At 36.1% G+C, this 22,717-nt stretch overlaps 1 protein-coding gene and 1 long non-coding RNA gene across 3 annotated transcripts in view; one reads left to right on the forward strand and one right to left on the reverse strand.

Moving 5' to 3' along the window:
• The window catches only part of KCNK2 (potassium two pore domain channel subfamily K member 2), a 200,138-nt gene that overhangs the window by 19,303 nt on the left and 158,118 nt on the right, over positions 1-22,717 (forward strand). The window lies entirely within an intron of this gene.
• Positions 19,475-22,717, reverse strand: part of LOC119872504 — a 31,177-nt gene continuing 27,934 nt past the window's right edge. Inside the window, exon 6 of the long non-coding RNA XR_005361958.1 lies at positions 19,475-20,689. This is a non-coding gene — a long non-coding RNA (uncharacterized LOC119872504). The remainder of the gene's footprint in view (positions 20,690-22,717) is intronic.

The following is a 22,717-nucleotide window of genomic DNA, read 5'->3' on the forward strand; positions in this document are numbered from 1 at the left end:
TTTGTTGCTTCATCATTAAATACACTATTAGATGTTGGGTTGGCTTGTTTGTTAGTTTCACAGAGAATTTTTATCCAGTTGAGAAAGTCACCTATTATTCCTAAGTTGCCAACGGCTTTTTCTTTTTATTATGAATGTGTATAGAATTATGTTACATGATTTCTCAATATCTACTGTGATGACTCTATGAATCTTATTTTATCTTGTATTATTTTAATATGGTGAATTGTGCTGATAAATTTTCAAATTTATGTCAATCTCACATTCATAAGGTAAACTCTAATTGCTTGTGATGGGTTGACTATTTACATATTGACGAGTTTAACATTGATTTTGTTAGGGATTTCCAGTCTCGCTGCATGAGGGTGCATGCATAGTGCAGTTCTGTAAACTTTTCTGTAATGTCATTGCCAGGTTTTGATATGAGTTTATACTGACCTTGTAAAATGTATCATAAGTATTGCCCTCTCAACTATTTTTTCAAAGAATTGTGTAATACTCTATTATTTCTTCTTTACGTGTTTAATAGACTTCACCTGGGAAATTGTACAAGCCTAGAGTTTTCTTTGTGGGAAGGTCTTTAATTACTAGTGCAATTATTCAACAGTTAACATATAATATATAGATGTTGTTATTATGATAGTCTGTTTTTCCCTATGTCAGGTTTGGTAATTTGTGTCATTCAATGTATCTGTCAGTTTCATCTAAGTTATTAAATTCATTGGCATTGTAATTTTTTAAGCATGCCCTTAAAGTCTTCTTTTTTTTTTTCCCTTAAAATCTTCTTGAGGTTTATAGAATCTATAGTAATTGCTTTCATTTAGAATATTGGTCATTTGTATTTTCTCTCTTTTTCTTGAGAGGTACCCAAAGTGGTAGAAAGTAGCCATGTGTGTTCAGTGGTACAGAGACAGGTAGATTGCTAATCCTTTTCTAAGACATGAGAAGGTGTTCAAAACATGCTAGCTGCCCATTCTCCTTGTGTTCTCATCTTGGGGATAGAAAAAACTCAATCTTCTGTTTATCTCTTCTTCAAATCTTAGAGATGAGAGAGACCCAGCAACTCACCAGTCCCACCCATCCCTTTCAGGATTCTAAGGGTCTCTCAAAGGCCAACCTTCTCCAGGATTTATTTCCTTCAATTCCCTGCCCTAGGGTACTGTCCTCTCAGTTTAAATCAGGACCTAGTGGATCAGGTTCACAACGCACTGATTCATGCCCTCCAGGCATATTTTGCTTGCTGGTCCCAACAGCTGCTGGTACCTCAGGAGAGGTATGGTTGCTTAAGAGTGGAAAGTGATGGAATTAGTACATGTCAAGGTGTACTTCCGTTTCGGAGTCCAAACTGTATGCTTTAAATTTAAGTTTGTGAGCATTGTCTAGAAAGGTCTATCTAAAGATTCACTCAGCATTTCTGGTACTGTAGACAAGCTCCAGAGTCACTTCTCATTTTTATCTCCATATATCAATCCCATGTTGTCCCCAAAGAATTTACAAAAAGACATACACACTGAATCAGTTGATTGTACTCCTGGAGCAGGTAAGTGTTTTCCTTTGTTTCTCAGTAAATTTTAAAGAAATATTCTTTATTTACAATATCTAATCAAGAGGTATGGCTATCTTTTGACATTCTCTTTCAATATGCTCCTTCTTTAACATCACTGAAACCACCAAAAAATGGTTTATTCCAAGCACTTCTGCTTCTGCTTGCTGAATGCCACTTTGTTTGCTTCTATTTTATTTCCTTCTCTCCTCCTATAAGGTCATTTACATGAAAATGGTATCTTAAGATGGTTTATCAATATGTTATGATTATTTTCACTGCAGCCGAGAATACTCTCACGGCTTTTGTTGTTACCATGGAAACAATTATACTATCAAAAGAAGAGAATTAAGATTTCAGTTAGGGTAGAAATTAAGTTGGACAGATAATGTTGAAGAAATGAAAAGGTGCCTACAGTGTGTACCTGAAGAAAAACAAGATACAAATTAGATAGCAATCCGTCATTTTGTTTTAAGACTATCTGTAAGAATGTAAAATCAAATTTGGAGCCATTTGTGTGAGTTTTGCCCACATAATAAAGCTAAAAAGTGTATCATTATGTGCCCTGATTGGTCTTTAATTATTGTCAACTGCATTGAGTCATGCACAAAAATTACTCTCCCCTGAATACATTCCTGTTTTAACAAACTAACCCATTACTTTCACTGGGGTTCTTCCAGTAAGACAGAGACAGTGCTGTTACCTGTTTACAAAACTTCTCACTTAAAAACAGAATTAGCATTGAAAGATAAAGGGTAGATTAACCAGCCATTTACCACAGTGGCCACTGACTTATACAGCACTTTTCTTAAAGTTTCCTTCTGGAAGATCTTGTTTCCTGCCAGTTTTCCAATAAAACCATCCATGATTGTTTATTCTATGACGTTCTAAACTAGAAATAAATAATTGTCAGATAATGTAATACTGGATATTGAAAAGAAGGTAAATTATTTTGTGAATTGATAGAGGGACTCAATTTAAATGGAAAGGAAAATCACACCACCTAACCAGGAGTTGAGCAGAGTAGGGAAAACCTATGACTTCCAAGACATTTTTTAAATGATTGTCAGAAACCAAACACAATTTTATTTAATGGAATATTTTGGAATTTTTTTCTACAAGTCCTCGTTCTATAAGTGTTCTCTCCTTTTAGACACTATGGATAGTTCATTACTTGGATTATTGCCATCACATGCAATTTGCTTTCTAATAATTTTTTTCTTTATCCTCTGGTGAACTCATCTACTCTGCGCCTCCTGTGTTTGGAGTGTTTTGGACAAAGAAGGCATGAATGAAGGTTTTCTTTATTATCATTTACTGCCTCTCAGGAGAGTTGATTTTGTGCAACACATTGTAATATAAACCAGGGACTGAGGAACCTGACTGTGCCACTTTGCAGAAACATTATGGAATGTCATTCTTTGGGCATGGTGTGTTAGAAGCAGCTCTGAGTTGAGTGTTTAATATATTCTGGTCCCTGTACCATGTACTATACATTATGTTTCAGTAATGTAGGAGTCATAGGCTTTTGAGCCAGATAGTCTGGGTTTGAATCTGTACTCCCCATACTTAGTGTCTTGGAATGTTGGGCAAGTTATTTAACCTATCTCTGCCTTTCGCTCCTACTGTTAAGAAAATAGTACTTTATCCACCTTAGAACTTGTTGCAAGGCACATAACCAGTGCTGCATAATATCTGCAATTACCTTTAATTCTTAAAAATAAACCTAATACGACAATACTATTATTACTTCCATTTTATGGGTGACAAAGGGAGGTTAATGGCTTGCTCAAGTTCTTAATCTTCAGTTAATAACAAGATCAGAATCTGAGCCTAGATCTGATTCTCTTTAAGGACATAATTCTTGGGGTACGTGAGTGGCTCAATTGGTTAAGCCCCTACATTCATCTCAGGTCATGATCTTAGGGGCCTAGGATCAAGTCCCACTTTGGGCTCCCTGCTCAACCAGGAGTCTGCTGCTGCTTCTCCATCTGCCCTTCCCCTTGCTTGTGCTCTCTCTCTCTCTCTCTCAAATAAATAAATACAATCTTTAGAAAAAAATAAACAAAGTCAACATTCTTTATATAGGATGGGCTTCTAAGTAACTATGCGATACTGGTAAAGATAGTTAACCCTTCAGAGTAGCCATTTACACAACTCTATGAGCCCTGGGATCCTGGGACATCACATAAACAGAAAGACTGAGCCACTTAGTGGAAGTCTTTGCTTATGAAGTGAGGAAGTCAGTGTCACTAGAAGTGAAGTGGAATGATATAGGAGGAGGCTGTTTGGGATTTTAGACAGTGTGGCTACTTCCTCGCTGTGAGGTCTCAGGCAAACCAGTTTGTTCATGTCCAACTGGGATTCAGCCAGCTATCAATTTTCAGTGCCCGCCAGCACTACACCAGGTGAGAATAATATCCACCAGACATGTCAGCTCTAACGGCTGTTGAAGGATCAAATAAGACATTTGACATGAAACCGTTGATTGCACAGCATCTGTGCTCTGCAGACAAGAAGGGACTATGTCCTGTGTGGACGCTCCGCAATCCTTCCCTGACTCAGAGCCAGCCAAGCAAAACAGACTTGTGCAAGGCTAAGACCTTTGACCCAAGGCTTGCCTTCCTTTTCAACATTTATTTATTTATTTATTTATTTATTTATTTATTTATTTATTTATTTATTTTATGTTTCTCTCCCCTATCCTTATTGCCTAGCTTATTTCTAGCTGGATTAAGAAAAACCATTAGAAGTTCAGCATCAGTGGTCAATGTTTCAGAAGCCAAATGCTCAGTGAGAAGATTATGCCTCATTCCATTTTTCCATTTTGTTATATTTGGGGAGCTTAAGTAAGTAGCTCTGCCACTTCTTAGGGATTTACTTTGAGTAAATTATTTTCCTCACAAAACCTCATTTTTCTTATCTGTAAATGGAGGATAATAAAAGCCACTTCCAAAAGTTAAATATGATAGTAGAATTAAATATGATAGTACATATACAGTGCTTAACAGAGTGCCTGGATTATCATGTGTGCTAGCTTGTAGTTAGCTGGTGAGAAGAGCTCAGAGAATATGAGATGATGTGAAACTCAGACATAAATTTTGTTTCTTGCGAGCAACTGATTCAAGGTGATAGGAAAGGGCAACTTTTTTTTTAAGATTGATTGATTGATTGATTGATTTTTTCATTCATGAGAGACACACACACAGAGAGAGAGACACAGACACAGGCAGAGGGAGAAGCAGGCTCCATGCAGGCAGCCTGACGTGGGACTTGATCCAGGGTCTCCAGGATCAGCCCTGGGCTGAAGGTGGCGCTAAACCACTGAGCCACCAGGGCTGCCCAAGGGCAACTCTTTTTTCCCCCTAAAATGGAATTTGGCAATTTTCTGTGCTTCAGGCTGTCCCTATCTATCATTAATATGGACGCTCAAGAAAATCATATAGTCAAATTTTAATATATTTTACCAAAAATGTTGGTTTTTAAACTCAGTTATTTGTTTTCAAAACTGTGTTCTGATTAGTTTAGATGTGCCTGGGGAGATAGAGAGAATTAAAGCATCATTTCTACTGTTGATGAATTTCAGATGAATCAAGAAGTTTACAAGTTTATTCTGAGATATGTAATTTAATCAGGAAGGAGCATAACCTGTACAACGTGATTTTGTCTAGAGTATCAGGTTTGGGGCTTTTCAGAAGCATACTGAAAAAAATGTCTTTTTTTCTGTGGAAGTTCACAGTTTCACAAACAGTATTTATGAATAAAGTCATAGAGAAGACATAAGGACAAAGAACAAGTGCTGAAGAAATCATTTAATTTCACTTGGGGGCATGGCTTGTCCAGAGAGGCTGTTTTATTGCAGACATTGTTTTAGGAAACAAAGGATAGGAATAGAAATTTGGGAAAGCTCCTATAGAAGCTAGAGTTTTGTAAGATGTGTCAGTGATGGAGACAAAAGGCCAATGGTTAGCAGACATGAAGAAGAGCATATTCTTGTCCAAAATATAACCTTGAGAAAGGGCATCAGCAGAAGTAGAATGGAGGGACCCAGAGAATCCTGAGCTGATTTGCCTAAGAGTAATAGCAGAAGGATAGAAAGTACAAACACATTGTCTTTACATTCAGTTTAAAATTTTCTGTCAGCAGCCATCTTGCTTGATAATCACCCAAGATGCTAAGCTTAGAGTCATCTTTTACTTCTTTTTTGTCAGATTCTTGATCTTATTTTACAAACCCTCTTGGGTTGATTTCACTCTAATTCATTCTCTCATGAATTCATGACTGGTCTTGCCGTTTCCTACATGGTCTCACCTCCAGAAAACTTTTCCCAAAACAAATACCCATTTTTTACCTCATTTACTTTTTCTAAATTCACAGTGGCTCCCGCTTAACCAATGGACAAAGTACAAACTCATCTTTCCATTCTAGACTTTCTCCTTGAATCTAATCTTATCTCTAACTATATAATAAATGTTTACAAATCATCTAGTATGTACCAAATCCTTTGGTAGGTACCTATGATCATGGTAAACAGGTGCATGTCTTCAGGGGCTAACACAACTGGTATTTGAATTGATCCTTAAAACACATATCACTTCATAGCCACTAAGTGACTATTATAAACAAACAAAAAAATAAAATAACAAGTGTCACAGAGGATGTGAAAAAATTTGAATCCTTGAGCACTCTCAGTAGGAATATAAATGTTGCAGCTGCTATAAAAAATTGCATGGCAGTTCTTCAAAAATTAAATATAGAATTACCACATGATCCAGCAATTCCATGACTGGTATATACCCCAAAGAATTGAAGGCAGGTAATCAAACAGATACTTGTGCACCAGTGTCCATAGTTGCATTATCCATAATAGCCAAAAGGAAGGCAACAAGAATGTCCATCAACACACGCATGATAAACAAAATGTAGCACCTACAGACAATGGAATATTATTTAGCATTGAAAAGGATGTGTTGTTACACATGCCACAATATAGATGAGCCCTGTAGGCCTACGCTCAGTGAAATAACCAGTAACAAAAGGAGAAATACTATATGATTCTAGTTATATGAGGTACCTAGATTAGTCAAATTTACAGAGTAGACAGGTGGTTTCCAGGGGTGGGGTCAGGGGAGGAGAAGGAATGGGGAGTTAATATTCAATGAGTATAGACTTTCAATTTGGGAAGATAAGAAGGTTCTGGAGAAGTATGGCCTTGTTGTATAACAATGTGTATATACTTAATGCCACAGAATTGCACACTTAAAAACAGTTAAAATGTAAATTTTATGTTATATATATTTTACCACAATAAAAAATAAAATAAAACACACCTTGGGTAGTAAACAGCAAGTTAGTACCCCAAAGTTGAGTTAGAAAGGTAGATGACAAATTCAAGATATCCATACATGATGCCAAAAAATATTAACATTATGGAAAAGACAAGAGAAAGTTAGATGTATAAGGATTCCCAAAATATGTAGAGGATAGGAGGATAAGTCAAGATAATGATTAAGAAATAATAGAATAAAACTTTGTTAAATTGAAGAAGAACACAAGTTTGCAAATTGTATAGGCTCTTTGAATACAATAAATCAATGAACACAGAAGAACACATATATTTCAGTGCTATTTTTCCCAAAGTACATTCAGGAAAATGCAGTCTGAGTCAGGAGAAAGGTTGACTACATATTAATACTTAGGAATTAGTATAAACAATAAGTAATTTGTACCTTCTCTTAGTAATTTGTAAACCTTATTTGCTCTGGGAATTCTGATAATGAAGAAACTGTCGATTTTAATAAAACCCCAGCAGTTCCCAGTTTTATTTGAACAAAATACCTATTAATATCCTAAAACACACTTTGGAAAGGGTGATATAATTGAAAGTGGATGAGATTTTTTACCTGGGAGACCTGGGTTTGAAGGCCAGTTTTCTGAGTCCCAATTTTCTCAGTTAGAAAAGTGAGCATAGTAATATCTATGGTTGCTTGGCAAACTAACCTATTAATCTACGTACTTAATTGATAACCAGTTATATCCTACTGTCACACCCATGCAGTAAAAAGTAAGTACCCTGAAAAGGGACAACAAAAGGACACAATTTGATGGGAAGATATGACAATTGGGCCATAACAGGAGATCCTGATTGGCCATAGTGGTGTTCTCTAACCAGACACCTGGGAGTGTGTGTGTATGTGTTGATTGTGAGTTGGCAAGAACTTCTGAAAAGATGAAGCATAAGGGGCACCTGGATGACTCAGTCTCTTAAGCATCTGACTCTTTCTTTTTTTTTTTTTAATTCATGAGAGAGAGAGAGAAAGAGAGATAGAGGCAGAGACACAGGAGGAGGGAGAAGCAGGCTCCATTCTGGGAGCCCGACATGGGACTCGATTTTGGGAGTCCAGTATCGCGCCCTGGGCCAAGGATAGGTGCCAAACCGCTGAGCCACCCAGGGATCCCCCAGCATCTGACTCTTGATCTCAGCTCAGGTCTTGATCTCAGGGCCCTGAGTTCAAGCCTTGCGCTGGAGCCCACTTGGAAAAAAAAAAAAAAAAAGATGAAGCATTAAACACAAATTTGGGATTAGCTAACCTATGAGGTCGTGACTATTCAAATAAATAAAATAAACCTTAGTGGTCTCACATGAAACTCAATATGGCTGGGTGAAGTAATTTGTCTGTGACATTAATTATGTCCCTGTATAAGCTGCCAGAGAGATATAATCTCTTTTCTGAATGTGACAATTTTCCTTTGCAAACTAAAATTCAAAGAGAACTGTAATCTTGCTTGTTGCTGTTCATCAAAGGATGACCTTGTGAGTAATACTTGAGATAAAAATGTTTAAGGATTATGCATATCTTGGGTTTTTTCCTAAATTGCATATGAAATAACTCAAAATATGCATATAACCTTGGCTTCATTTGATAGATAGCATCTGAAAATCTGTCCTTGAATTATTATCTCAAAGTCCTGTTCTTCCATCTATGTATAGTTTGGCCTTGAATAATTTTTAAAATAAAAAAATGCCCTTGAATAGTTTTCCAAGGTGGTCTATGTGTTCTTGATAGGTTTTCCTGGGCACTCACCTATAAATAAAATTCTCGATTCTCTTGGTCCTCATTTTGCCATGCTAGCAAATGTATGACTTCCATAAGGGTGTTGATGTGTGTTCTATGAATATGTCCCTTGATGCTAATATTGGTACAGTCAATTTGTAGTAATTGCCCTGTTGAAGGACTCACTATTGGCAAAACACACACATCCATTATGTTGTAAAAACAACTCTAGAATGTAACAAGTGGAATTCTACAGCTTTCTGTATGATTGATTATTCATATTAATAGTTCAAGTAATCATGGAAAAATCTATTATAACAAAAATTAGTTACAATACAGGAGTGATTCGCAAATATTTAGATCTTAAGCTATACTCAGACTGTAAATTCTAGGTCATAGCCAGGAAAATAGAGCCTAATGGAATTGTCCCCTGGGGTGAATAAAAATCTCTGCTAACAAATGGTTTTGATTAGGAAAATACTGTTTGAGAAATACAACAGCTCTACATTTTATAGAGATAGCCTTTGGCATTTTATATATATATATATATATATATATACACACACACACACATATGTATGTATATATAGGTATCTAAGAAAAATCTTCAAAGATTAAATATATAAATATTCATGCACTTAATTTTCAATGTTATATCAATTTAATGATTTCCAGGTGAACTATATTTGGCTAAGGTCAAATTTGATCTTACATAAGAATATGGAACTTATGGAGACTGCATTTTCTGTAGAGAATACTAGTTCTGTATCTTTCAACTTTGAAAAATCATAGGCAAATAATTACATATAGCAATGTTAGAAGAAAGCTGACCTTATAAAAAAAAGATATAGGTTTTGTTGAATTATTACCAAATTCATAGGCTCAGATCAGTTTTCTCAGCCTTTTAAAACCTGTAATCTTCTATATAAACAAAATTTTATCTCCTCCTTTTATATTATATGAAATTTAAAAATACGTAAGTAACATGACTTAAAAATTAAGGTAATGGTAGAATAAATTTTACATCAAAAGATATATTTTTGTCGACCTTACCATGTGATATAAATTTGAGCCTTGATCTTGCTTGCTTGTCACAAGCTTTTCTATCCAAGGAAGAATGAAGTTTGAGCAGAGTGTACATCAATTTCAGTGTTTGGTGGCAAAAAAGAAACTAATATCTGTCTTTATAGTGGTTTTCTAGCAATTATCTAAGATGAACAAGTCAAACTTAATTTCAAAATTTTTTAGATAGAGCCTGGAAAAGATTGAAAATAACTAAAAATATGGCTTCTTATAAAATTTGAAATGAGAAATTTCAGCATCATGATAGGAAAATATTACCTGAGTTCAATTTACACAAAAATTAAATATAATTTAATGTTTTACTTGAGAAGATTTTTTTCACAGAATATGGGATACATTAGCATTAATTCCTATAGTAACAGTTGGTTTGCACCATAGTGATAAAAATAGTACTTCATTGAACACCTATCATGTGGCTATTATGCTAAGCATTTTGCATTAATTTTGAAAGACAGAGAACTTTGGCTTCTTTGAATTTGCTGACTTAATTTTCAAAACAACTGAATCTTTATTTTAGAATGAGGTTTAACAAGATATAGGAACTGAGACCTTGAGAGATTAACTAACTTGACCCAAATCACACATCTGGGCAAACGACAGAATCTAGATTTGAACCTGGAGCTCTTTGATTCCTGAGTCCCTGATCTTGATCATAATTTCACAATACACATGGTTAAGCAATAGATACATATTAAGCAATGATATGGTGTTTGTGTTCTCTATTAATGCACTAGAACTTCAAATATCTCTGGAAAATTTGCCAAGCTCTTTTAAAAATTGCTTTTTACATTTGGGCTTACTTAAACTTTTCTCCTTGCTTTAACAATGCAGAAACTATAGATTTTTTTTTTTTTTGGTCACAGATCTGATTAAACATATTTTCCTATAGCAATCACTCCACAGAGTTAAATATCACAATACAGATATGTTTTCTGTATGTTGACAGAAGAATTTTGTGAACATGGCCGGATCTGTATGAAATGAGGCAAATAAACACTGTGGTTTGGAGGCCAGTGTTTGCACATGAAAATGCCGGGAATCTCCCAAAACATTAAGTTTTCTTCATTTAATTTTACTAAGAATATCAATCACAAACCCAGCATTTTTGGAATAATGTCAGTGAACATTCCAATAATATATTTTCCAATTCAGTTTATTCACTTTAATTTTGACAAACCTTCAAATATACTCCTGGGTTTTTTATATAGTGATGTCCCTGGATTGTGACAATATGACTTCTCTTCCATACCAGGAATGAACACAGAACTGAGCATAATTATTCTTCAACAGATACATCACTACTAGTTGCAAAAAGGAGTGATTTGCTTTTTCCTTTTTGTAAATCACGAACTTGGCATCGACTCTAAGTCATCAGTGTAGCACTTAACCTAAAAATGAAAGAAAAATATTCTAAAAAGTCTCTTGTGTTTCCACTCCAAGCAAAGTATGGGTAACATTCACTCTACAGCCTTCCTGAGAGTCTCCAGCAGTAAGAGGTTTTGTTATTGCTCTTTGACATGCTTAGTGATTCAAAGGGAAGTTTCACATGAAATTTCCATAGCCCTTGTCGTTTCCTGAATATATATATTTTTAAAAGATTTTATTTACTTATTCATGAAAGACATAGAGAGAGAAAGGCAGAGACGTAGGCAGAGGGAGAAGCAGGCTCCAGGTAGGGAGCCTGATGTGGGACTCGATCCTGAGACCGTGGATCACGCCCTGAGCCAAGGGCAGGTGCTCAACCGCTGAGCCACCCAGGCGTCCCCCTGAATATATTTCTAACACCGACTGATCTTATATGCTGCACAGAAGCATGCTTTGCAACAAAACAAACAATAACAAGTAAAACAAAAAAGTCCCTTGCATTCTTGGATTTTTAATCTTGCAGGATTTTGGATTCAAATTCTAGTCAGCTCAAATGGGCCACTAGTATTTCACCCAGAGTATATTGTATTCCCTTCTTTGCTAGGGCTGTGACTGCTGAGCACCCAATCACTGAAATCTACCTCGCTGGTCCACCAAACCTAGAATTTCTCTAGACCTGCAGATACATCCAAGTTTTGTGTTTATCAATAGTTTTTACCTTTCATTGCTGAGTAGTACTCTCATACATGATGTACCACGGTTTATACGATTACACCCATTTAGAGCATTTGGATTGTTTCCACCGTTTGGCTATTATGGGTAGGACTGCTCTGAACATTATGTATAGATTTTTGTGTACACATATTTATTATTTCTCTGAGACTGAAGAGAATAACTGCTGAGTCATATGATAATTATATGTTTTATTTCATAAGAAACTGCCAAACTGTTTTCCAGAATCAGTGTAACATTTTACATTCCCATCAACAATATATGAACGATCCAGTTTCTCCGCATCCTTGCCCACATTTGATGTTGTCACTAAGTGTTATTTTAGCTGCTCTGATAGGTATATAGTGATATCTCGTTATATTATTGTGTTTTTAATTTGCATTTTCATAATGGATTTCCTAAATAACCTTTAACAAGGATAATTGTATTTTCATGTACTTATTTGCCATCTGTATATCCTCTTCAGTGAAAGACTCTTCATGTCTTTTGACCATTTTCTCTCTCTCTCTCTTTTTTAAGAGAGAGAGAGAAAGAGCAGAGGAGAGGCAGAGGGAGAGAGAGAGAGAGAGCATCTTCTTTTTTTTTTTAAGATTTTATTTATTTATTCATGAGAGACACACACAGAGAGAGAGAGAGAGACAGGCAGAGGGAAAAGCAGGCTCCACACAGGGAGCCCGACTTGGGACTCGATTCTAGGTCTCCAGGACTTGGGACTCGATTCCAGGTCTCCAGGATCAGGCCCTAGGCCGAAGGCGGTGCTAAACCGCTGAGCCACCTGGGCTGTGGAGAGGGAGAATCTTAAGCAGGCTCCAGGTGAGTGCAGAGCCTGACTCGGGGCTCCATCTCACAACCCTGTGATCATGACCTGAGCTGAAATCAAGAGTCGGTCACTTAAACAACTAAGCCACCCAGGCAACTCCTTGACCATGTTCACATTGGATTTTTTAAACTGTGATTTTGAGAGAATTTTATGTATTTAAATAACAGCCCATGGTCAGATATGCGATTTACAAATTTTTTCTCCCACTTTGTAGCTTGTCTTTTCATCCCTTAACAGGATCTTTCACAAAACAAACATTTCTAAAATTTTGACGGCATCTGAGTTACTAATTTTTTCATTTATAGTCTGTACTTCATGACGTCAAGTCTAAGAACTATTTGCATGGCCCAAGACCCCAAAGATTTTTTTTCCCCAAAAGTTGTGCAGTTTTAGATTTTACTTGAAAATCCATGTTTAACTTTGAGTTACTTTTTGAATAAGGTGTGAGGTTTAATTCAAGGGTTTTGGTTGTTTTTTTTTTTTTTTTATCCCCCCTCAGAAGTACAATTGATCTAGCCCCATTTGATGGAAAGGCTATCTATCCTTCTTCCATTAAATTGCTTTTAGATTTCTGTGCAAAATCAGTTGGGCATATTTATGTGAGTTTATTTCTTGATTTTCTATTCTGTTCAATGAACCTTCACTGTTTTTATTACTACAGCTTCACAGTAGGCCTAAAGATCAGAGTGATTCCCTCTATTTTATTCTTACATGTCAAGATTGTTTTTGCTATTCCAAAGCCTGTACCTTTCTACATAAATTTTAGAATAAGCTTGTTTATGTCTACAAAAGCCTTGCTGAGATTTTGATAGAAATTTTAATTAAGCCTATAGCTCAATCTGGGGAAAACTGACATCTTTACTACATTGAATCTTCCAATTCATGAACTTCTGCTTTCTAAATCCTCTTTGATTTCTTCCATCAGTATTTGTAATCTTCAACATGCACATCCTGTACATATATTGTCAAGTGTAAATCTAAGTTTTCATTGTCTTTTAAGTAAAGATAAATGGTACCATATTTTAATTTCAATTTCTACACAGTAATATTTAGAAATGACTGAATTTTGTGTGTTGGGCTAATTTTTTAAAGTTGTGTATAATTCAGAGGTTTCTTGTAGTATAATAACTTTTCATTAGTTAATTCATTAAACAGATATTTACTGGGAGCATCTGTGTGTCAAGAACTGTTCTTAGGTGATGGGGGTAGAACAATAAAGAAAATAGGTAGTTCTTGTACTATGCCACTTACAATCTAATAAGGGGCTAGGAAGAGAGAAAGAACATGACAAATAAATGTATAATGTTCCAGATGATGATAAACACTTTTGTGAAAAATTGCAGATTAAAGGAATCATGACTATATAATTTATCCTCCAAATTGAAACACTTTTGAGAATGAAAGATTGCATTGACCTAATGGCACACATTAAACGAAAGGCTTTATTAACTTGGATTTTCCCAGAAAACTGGGTTATATGGTCATTTTACTTAGTCTTACAGATTGCTCTTTGAGGTCAGAGGTTGCTTTATTGATGTCCTCCAGGCAAAATCCACCATAAACACACCTGTAGTTGTACAAAGTTTGGTTTATTAACTGTGCAACAAGGGAAACAACACCATAGAGAACTGTGGAATATCTCAATAAAAGGTTATTAATTAAGAGGGGCTTATTACTGGATTTGAGCTTGTGTTAGGTGGTTTTAAGGAAGGTTCAAGGAAATGTGGTTTTGCTTTTGACTGACTACTGTCAGAAAGTTAAAGCAATTCTATGACTGCCTTAATAATCTTAATTTTAAGTGTTAAGTGGGGCTGAGGATGAATAGAGAGCAGCCACTTATAATTAACAGCGACAAGGAGAATATTTGACAATGTTTATTCTCTCTCTGCTCACACACAATTACTGAGTAGCCTTGTTTATATCTTGATCTATCATATCACAGAGTAGCCTTGTCTAATGTTGGTGTTCTATAAAATTGTTCATATACAAAAGAGAATGCTTTTGCTAGAGTTAGGACAGCTCCAAGCTGATGGTAGACAAGAGTGTTTTCTTTCTTTCTATTCTATATAAAGTAGTCAGAACTAGCCCTTCTGACAAGAGGACACTTGACCAAAAACCCGAAGGATGTGAGACAGTGAGTCCTAGGACATCTGGTATAAGCACTCAGGCTGGGAAAGCAGTGGGTGCAAAAGTTCTGAAATGGGCATGTACTTGGTATTTATAGGAATAGAAGGAATGTCAGCATATGGCTAAAGTGTTGAGATGCAACACTTTGGAAATCACGTTGGGAAGATAGTAGTGGTCTAGATCACGCGGGATCTTGCAGGTCATTGGAAGTGCTTTTGCTCTAACTCTGGGTGAGATAAGAAAGCTTTGGATTTCTTTGAGTAGATTTAATAATATAAATATTACATGTTATTTTAAAATCAAGAATATGTTCTTCAAACAGAAAGCACTTATTATTATTTATGACATTCAGTAATTTATTTATTCAACAAATATTTATTAAGTACCAATTACATTCCAGGTTACTGCTCTGGGCCACGGGAGATATAGCTGTAAACAAGAACAAGATACCTCATGTTCTAGAGCTTGCATTATGGTAGATAAGACAATGAAGAGTAGTATCATTTCAAACAGAGATGAGAGACGTAACTACAATGAAAATTAACTCAAGGTAATGGCATACAGCATTTGGGGAAGTGGAGAATTATTTACACAGGATGGTCTGAGAGGAACTCACTAAAAAATGATATGGGAACAAACCTTTGAATAGGACAAAAAAAATCATTCGAAGGAGAGTGTGTGTAAATGAACCTGGCAATGTTCGGAAAATGGTATACAGCCAGTGAAACTAGAGATCTATGAATGAAGGGAGAGTGTTAGGAGATGATATGGAGAATAGTTCCAGTGTCTTGAGAAGCCACTGGAAGTTTTTTAAAAGAGATATGATAGGGATGCCTGGGTGCCTCAGAGGTTGAGCGTCTGCCTTCAGCTCAGGTGTGATCTCGGGATTCGGGATCGAGTCCCACATCAGGCTCCCTGCAAGGAGCCTGCTTCTCCCTCTGCCCATGTCTCTGCCTCTCTCTCTTTCTGTGTTTCTCATGAATAAATGGATGAATCTTTAAGAGAGAGAGAGAGAGAGAGAGAGATGATAGAATCTGCTTGAGTTTTTTCAAAGATCACACTGACTGTGGAACAGAAAAGGTACTGAAGGGAATGCAGTGAGAAGTCATTGCTGTGGCCCAAGTGAGTGCTGAGGGCTGAGCCCTGGACCAGATGTGGATTTTGTGGGAGATATTTGAATTCAGGACAAATTTTGGAATTTCAGGGCTTACTGTTAGATTCAGTGGTTTTCAACTGGAAATGTTTTTTTACCCTCCAGGGGATATTTGAAATTGTTTGAGGACATTTTTAGTTGCCGTGACTGACTGGGAAGTCCTAGTGGTATACAGAGGCCAGCAATGCTACTAATCATCCTACAGTGAACAGGACAGCCTCTCACAACAAAAATTATCCAACCTGAAATGTCAATGGTGTTGAGGTTGAGATTTCCTGGATTAGATGTTGTGGGAGAGGAATCCATGATAATGGATAGTGCCCTAGGTTTTCGGCATCAGCAATGAATGGTGTTCTGTGATGAAAAGGAAGTGGGGGGAGAACGATTTTCCACCATGACTATCACATAGAATTAAGTAGCATTCTATGGATGAGAGTAATTATACATAGGTCTCTAAGTTCTTGCCATGGTCTAGAATCCATGGCTAGATTCCTCTCCTTCTTCTCTGCAAATGGTAGTTATGTCAAACTCAACTGGCTAGATGTAGGAGATAAGCAATAGGTTACTTGCTTCCCCCAAACCCAGAGGGATGAGAGCTTCCCATGTCTTCCCTTGCAGGATTTTTTGGTTTTTGTATTTCTGGGTTAGGCCATTTAATGGTGACCTTGAGGCTCTCATCATAAAATGGAAACAAGTTGAACAAGTGGAGAGACACGGAAAACTAAACTCTCAGGCAGGAGGATGCTACCTATTTCCTGGAAATTATCCTGGGAGAGCAGTGACTGTGACTGGTGTCTGTTCTAGATATTCTGGGTGATGGATAAGGAGGTATTAAAAATAAGTTAATTGACAAGTGTCTAAAGTCCTCGTATATATGAGGGCACGAGGTTAGACATTGGAAAATGTGTTGAATTAGCAGTGAATAAATGGAAAAACAAACAAATAGGTGGGAAGATATAAAATAGACAAGGCAGGGTAGCCCAGATGGCTCAGTGGTTTAGTGCTGCGTTCAGCCCAGGGCCTGATCCTGGAGACCCATGTCGGGCTCCCTGCATGGATCCTGTTTCTCCCTCTGCCTGTGTCTCTGCCTCTGTGTGTGTGTGGGGGGGGGGGGGGGGGGGGGGTGTGTGTCTCATGAATAAATAAATAAGAACTTAAAAAAATAGACAAGGCAAATTATAACAGCTGTGCAAGATGTTAAATGTATGTTGGTTTTTTTTTTTTTAATAGAAAATTCACCTGAAAAAGTTACCTTTCCACACTTGAACTCAAATCACTTTAACCAGGAAATTCTAGAAAATGGAAAATGGAAAAATAACTGAATACTTTCTCTGTTCTGTACTTTGTTTCTAGCTTACAAAGGTAGAAAGAGTTAGAGAAAGATTTGTGAACTATGTAGAGCCCTGGCTATTGTGTTCTGCTTTCATGTATTGTGACTATTTTTTATCAAGACTTTCAATGCTGCCTTAGTAAATCACAATGGCCCTCCACCTTAAATAAGTGATGGCATAAACAGCACAAAGTCTCTAATCTTTGAGCTGGAGCTATACTTTTTGAGCTTTGCCATTTCTGTTAGTATTAATTCCATGATTAAAGAAATCTATCAAAAAAAAAAAGAAATCTATGATTGCTAAGATTTCCCTCTATTCGGAGTTGTCAATGTTACATTCTTTGGTGGAAAGGAATTGGATAGTAAGAGACTGTAAAAAGGAGTTCTGAGTCTTTCTCCTCCAAGTCAGAAAGGCTCCTTTTAAATGTTAGCTCTGATGCCTGAAGCCCCCAGGCCAAATTGAAGAAAAAAAAAAAAAAAAAAACATTTGAGAGGTCTCAAAGGTTGCTTTGTTTTCAGCACCATCCCTCCACCACATAATCCAGACACATAATTCATCACATGAGTATAAATGGTACTATATTCTGTTCAGTGTAACTTAAAACCCAGACATATACCAAATGCATGTTTGAAATGGTTGATTCTTCTATAGGTTGCATTGCATACCTTCCAGGGTTGAGATTTGCTGGGAACAGGAGTGCACCAACCATGAGTTAATGTACATGAAAAAAAGTCTGCAAGTTCTGTTTCCAGGTTGCCAGTGTGTCTTTCTATAAATAGCAAGTGATATAGCAAACCATAGGAAATATGTGGAGACAAGAAAACCATTACCTGACCAGAATGTTTTTTGAGTTACAAAGGAGGGCATTTTGGCCTTTTCCATACAAACCAATCAAGGCTTGTTTAGAAAGACTATTCTCAGTGCATGTGTGCTTTAAACCACTTTTCAATATTTCTAGTATGTTCTTCCCACTCAGTTTGCTTTTACTTGTCTTTACCAAATACTAGGAATGCTTATGAAACCATATCTTTAAATCACTAATATAACCAAACATTTAAAGAATTAATACTAATCCTCCTCAAATTCTTCCAAAAAATAGAAGGATAACACTTCCAAACTCATTTTATAAAGCCAGAATTACCCTGATACCAAAACCAGACAAACATGCCACAAGAAAAGAAAATTATAAGCCAATATCTTTGATGAAAATGTATGTAAAAATCCTCAACAAAATATTAGCAAACGGGCAAATTCAACATTACATTAAAAGGACCATACATCATGATCAGGTGTTATTCTATTGATGCAAAGAAGGTTCAATATCCACAATTAATTAACATGATACAGCACATTAAGAAAATGAAGGATAAAAACCATATGATCATCTCAATAGATGCAGAAAAAGTATTTGACAAAATTCAACATTAGTTTATGATAAAATTCTCAACAAAGTGGGTATAGAGGGAATGTACCTCAACATAATAAAAGTCATAAATAACAAACCCACAGCTAATATCATACTCAATGGTGAAAAGCTAAAAGCTTTTCCTGTAAGATCAGGCACAAGAAAAGGATTCTTACTCTTGCCACTATTACTCAACATAGTACTAGAAGTCCTAGCCAGAGGAAAGGCAAGAAAAAGAAACAAAATAGGAAAGGAAGAAGTAAAGCTGTCACTATCTGTAGAGTACATACTGTATATAAGAAACTCTAAAGATTCCACCAAAAACCCATTAGAACTACTGGCTGAGTTCAGTAAAGTTGCAGGATACGAAATCAATATACAGAAATGTCTCGCATTTCTAGATACTAATAACAAACTAGCATAAGGAGAAATTAAGAGAACAATCTTATTTACAATTACATCAAAAAGTATAAAATACCCGGGAATAAATTCAATCAAGTGAAAGACCTATACTCTAAATAAGACATTGATGAAAGAAGTTGAAGAAAATGCAAATAAATGAAAAGATATTCAGTGCTCATAGACTAGAAGAAATAATATTGTTAACATGTCCATACTACCCAAAGAAATCTACAGATTCGATGCAATCCCAATCAAATTCCAATGGCATTTTTCACAGATTTTTAAAAATATTTTTTTTATTTATTCATGAGAGACAGAAAGAGAGAGGCAGAGACACAGGCAGAGAGAGAAGCAGGCTCTATGCAAAGAGCCCGATGTGGGACTCCATCCTGGGATTCCAGCATCACGCCCTGGGCAAAGGGAGGTGCTCAACTGCTGAGCTGCCCAGGTGTCCCACATTTTTCACAGATCTAAAACAATCCTGAAATTTGTGTAGAACCACAATAGATCCTGAATAGTCAAAGCAATCTTGAAAAAGATGAACATAATTGAAGGCATCATGCTCCCCAATTTCAATCTATATTACAAAGGTATAGTAATCAAAACTGTATGATACTGGCATAAACACAGACACATAGATCAATGGAACAGAATAGTAAGTCCAGAAATAACCCATATAACACATATATGGTCAATTAATTTGCTTACAAAGGAACCAAGAATATATAATGGAAAAAGAACAGTTTTGTCTCCATTGAAAATCTGCTGTTTAATGTAGCTATCTTCATGAATTCTCTTAGCTAGATCTTCTGGATAACTTGCTGCAGCTTCTATATTCAGCACTTGCTGCTTCCCCTTGCACTTTGATGTTATAGAGATGGCTTTTTTCCTTAAGCCTCATGAACCAACCTCTGCTAACTTCAAAATTTTCTTCTGCATCTTCCTTACCTCTCTCAGCCTGCATAGAATTGAAGACTTAGGGCTTTTCCTGAATTGGGCTTTGGCCTAGGGGAATATTGTAGTTGGTTTGATCTTCTATCCAGGACATTCAAACTTTCTCCATATCAGCAGTAGGCTGTTTCACTCTCTTATCATTCGTATGTTCACCAGAGTAGCACTTTTAACTTCCTTCAAGAACTTTCCCTTTGCATTCACAATTTGGCTAACTGGTGCAAAAGGCCTTGCTTTCATCCTATCTTGGCTTTCGACATGCTTTTTCCACTAAGCTGCATCATTTCTAGCTTCTGATTTGAAGTGAGACAGGTGCGTGCGGGTGACTCTTCCTTTTGCTTGAACATTTAAAGGCCATTGTAGGGCTATTTACTGGTCTAATTTAAATACTGTTGTGTCTCAGAGAATAGAGAGTTCTGAGGAGAGGGAAAGAGACTGGAAACGGCCGGTAAGTGGAACACACACAGGACACACACAATATTTACTTGATTAAGTTATATGTGCCTGATTCATAGCATCCCAAAAACAATTACAATAGTAACATCAAAGATCACCAATCACAGATCACCATAACAAAATAATAATGAAAAGTTTGAAATATTACAAGTACCAGAATGTGACACAAAGACATGAAGTGAGCAAATGCGGTTGGAAAAATGATGCTGATAGACTTGCTTGATGTAGGGTTGTCACAAAACTTCAGTCTGTAAAAAGCACAATATCTGTGAAGCACAATAAAGCAAAGTATGATAAAATGAGGCAGGCCTATAATTTGAAAAATGAACGTAGAATTAAAATTCTGTGATGATTGGATTGGATGAACTGCTTATTTAATCATATTACATGACTATCATAATTTATCATTAAATCTAAAATATGACAGAAAGTTTGACCTTGGATAATTAGTTAATAGTGTGTTAAGAAATGTCAATGACACTTTGTCTCCTAAAGTAGATTACTATTATTCCTGAGCAAACAGTAGAGCAACCCTTATGATTTATCAATCAATATCTGGGTGTTTTTATACCACCTTCAGACAAGTGTTTTATATTCCCCAATCACAGTATGTGATTAGAAATCCTCGCTACATACTCAGAATGTCTTTTCATTTCAGAGAGAATAAGACACCTATCAGTTCCTCAAGCTATTGATAAAGTCTAACAAATGAATATTGCACTGCTCATTGGTTTTAAACAAGATATAATATGATACAAACAAGATACAATAAGACATTCCTGAAGAGCTGCCATTATAGTCACAGGTATATTCTTAGGAGCTTGGGTGGTTTGGCAGAGAAAAGGGATATGCTCTTCCAACTACCATTTGAAGAATTTTGATTTTATTATGAGGTAGGCTCCCAGAATGCCCTTTGCAGTTTCCTATCTTCTCTTGGGTCTCATTTTTCCCCACTTGAATGAAGAAGGACAATATTTCTAGTCTTTCTTCTTTCTAAACTTTCTTCCTTTCCTCCATTCATTGCAGTTTAAACTTTTCACTTAATGATTGAATTTCTGTATCTGTATCCTCATTGGTCCTGTAATAGGAACTCTCATCACCTGCCATTGAGCTTCTGATATCCTAAGAAATGGCTACAACCCATTCACATGGAAATCTGTATTCAGTAATAACACATTGCACTGTTCTTGACGGATTCCAGTCTGATGACATAGCAAATGCTGGAAATTTCTCTTTTCTATACCATGGCTAATGGGTTACAAATTCCAAAGCCCACCTCAAATATAAGTTACTCCATGTTTAATATCTTAAAATGTGTCATATTACCTAATGGTATGGCTTACAAAAATACTAAAAAATATGGACAGCTAAGAGCATAAGGATATTGAGAATAGCTTGTTTCATAGAAACATTATCTATTACTAGTATTTATCAAAAGTGCTAATTAAATATGAAGTTCTTACATAACGACTTTCTGAAAGTTTGTTTAGAAAAAGAGAAACAGGTTAAGACAATAATACCATAGCTATCTAAATGTTTTAAAGTATAAAACATTTATTTTAAGAAGTGGTATCCAAACTACATTTGTAAGACAGAATGTCCTTTAAAAGCTCACTTGGGTTGTAGAGACCACAGAACCAGATCCAACTCCTGGAAACTTTTTTACTATCCTGGAGACTCATCAGTAGAATTGGAATAATATTAACAATGATCAAAAATGTTTGTGGTAAGAACAAATGTATATAGTTTACATTTGCTACTTCCCTAGCTCAGGGCAAGTGATATGTAAATTTATTATCTCTATCGCCCCTTTTTAGATTTATATTCTGCTGCTCATTTCCTAACCTGTCCTTAACCATTCTCCTGCTACCTGCATTATGTAGTTGGGTTACCCGATACTCCGTTGAAGACTGTGCTTGGGACAATAGCAAATCGGAGGTACAAATACTTTTTTGGAATGAAGTTAAGCTTTACATATTTAAGCATAGAAATAGTATAGAATAATTGTGATTTTTTTCAAACATTTCTGCTCTTACTTTTCGGCTGTTTTATTTTCATTTTGAATTATACATGGTGAGTAATATGGAGAGAAGAAAAATGATCTTTCAAGTAGTTATAATCCTAGCTGGGCATGTGACAAATGTCCTACAAGTGCAGAGGGTAGTCCCTCTGTCCTGGAAAGCCAAGACTGAGAGTAATCTCCACAAATGGCACACTTTAGAGCAGGAGAGCCAAAGCAGGAGCCACACTGATGACAATGGAAAAAGATGGCTCCTGCCTCGGTCTGTATTTAT

The sequence above is a fragment of the Canis lupus genome, chromosome 7 (genome assembly GCF_011100685.1).
Source record: "Canis lupus familiaris isolate Mischka breed German Shepherd chromosome 7, alternate assembly UU_Cfam_GSD_1.0, whole genome shotgun sequence".
NCBI lineage: Eukaryota > Metazoa > Chordata > Mammalia > Carnivora > Canidae > Canis > Canis lupus.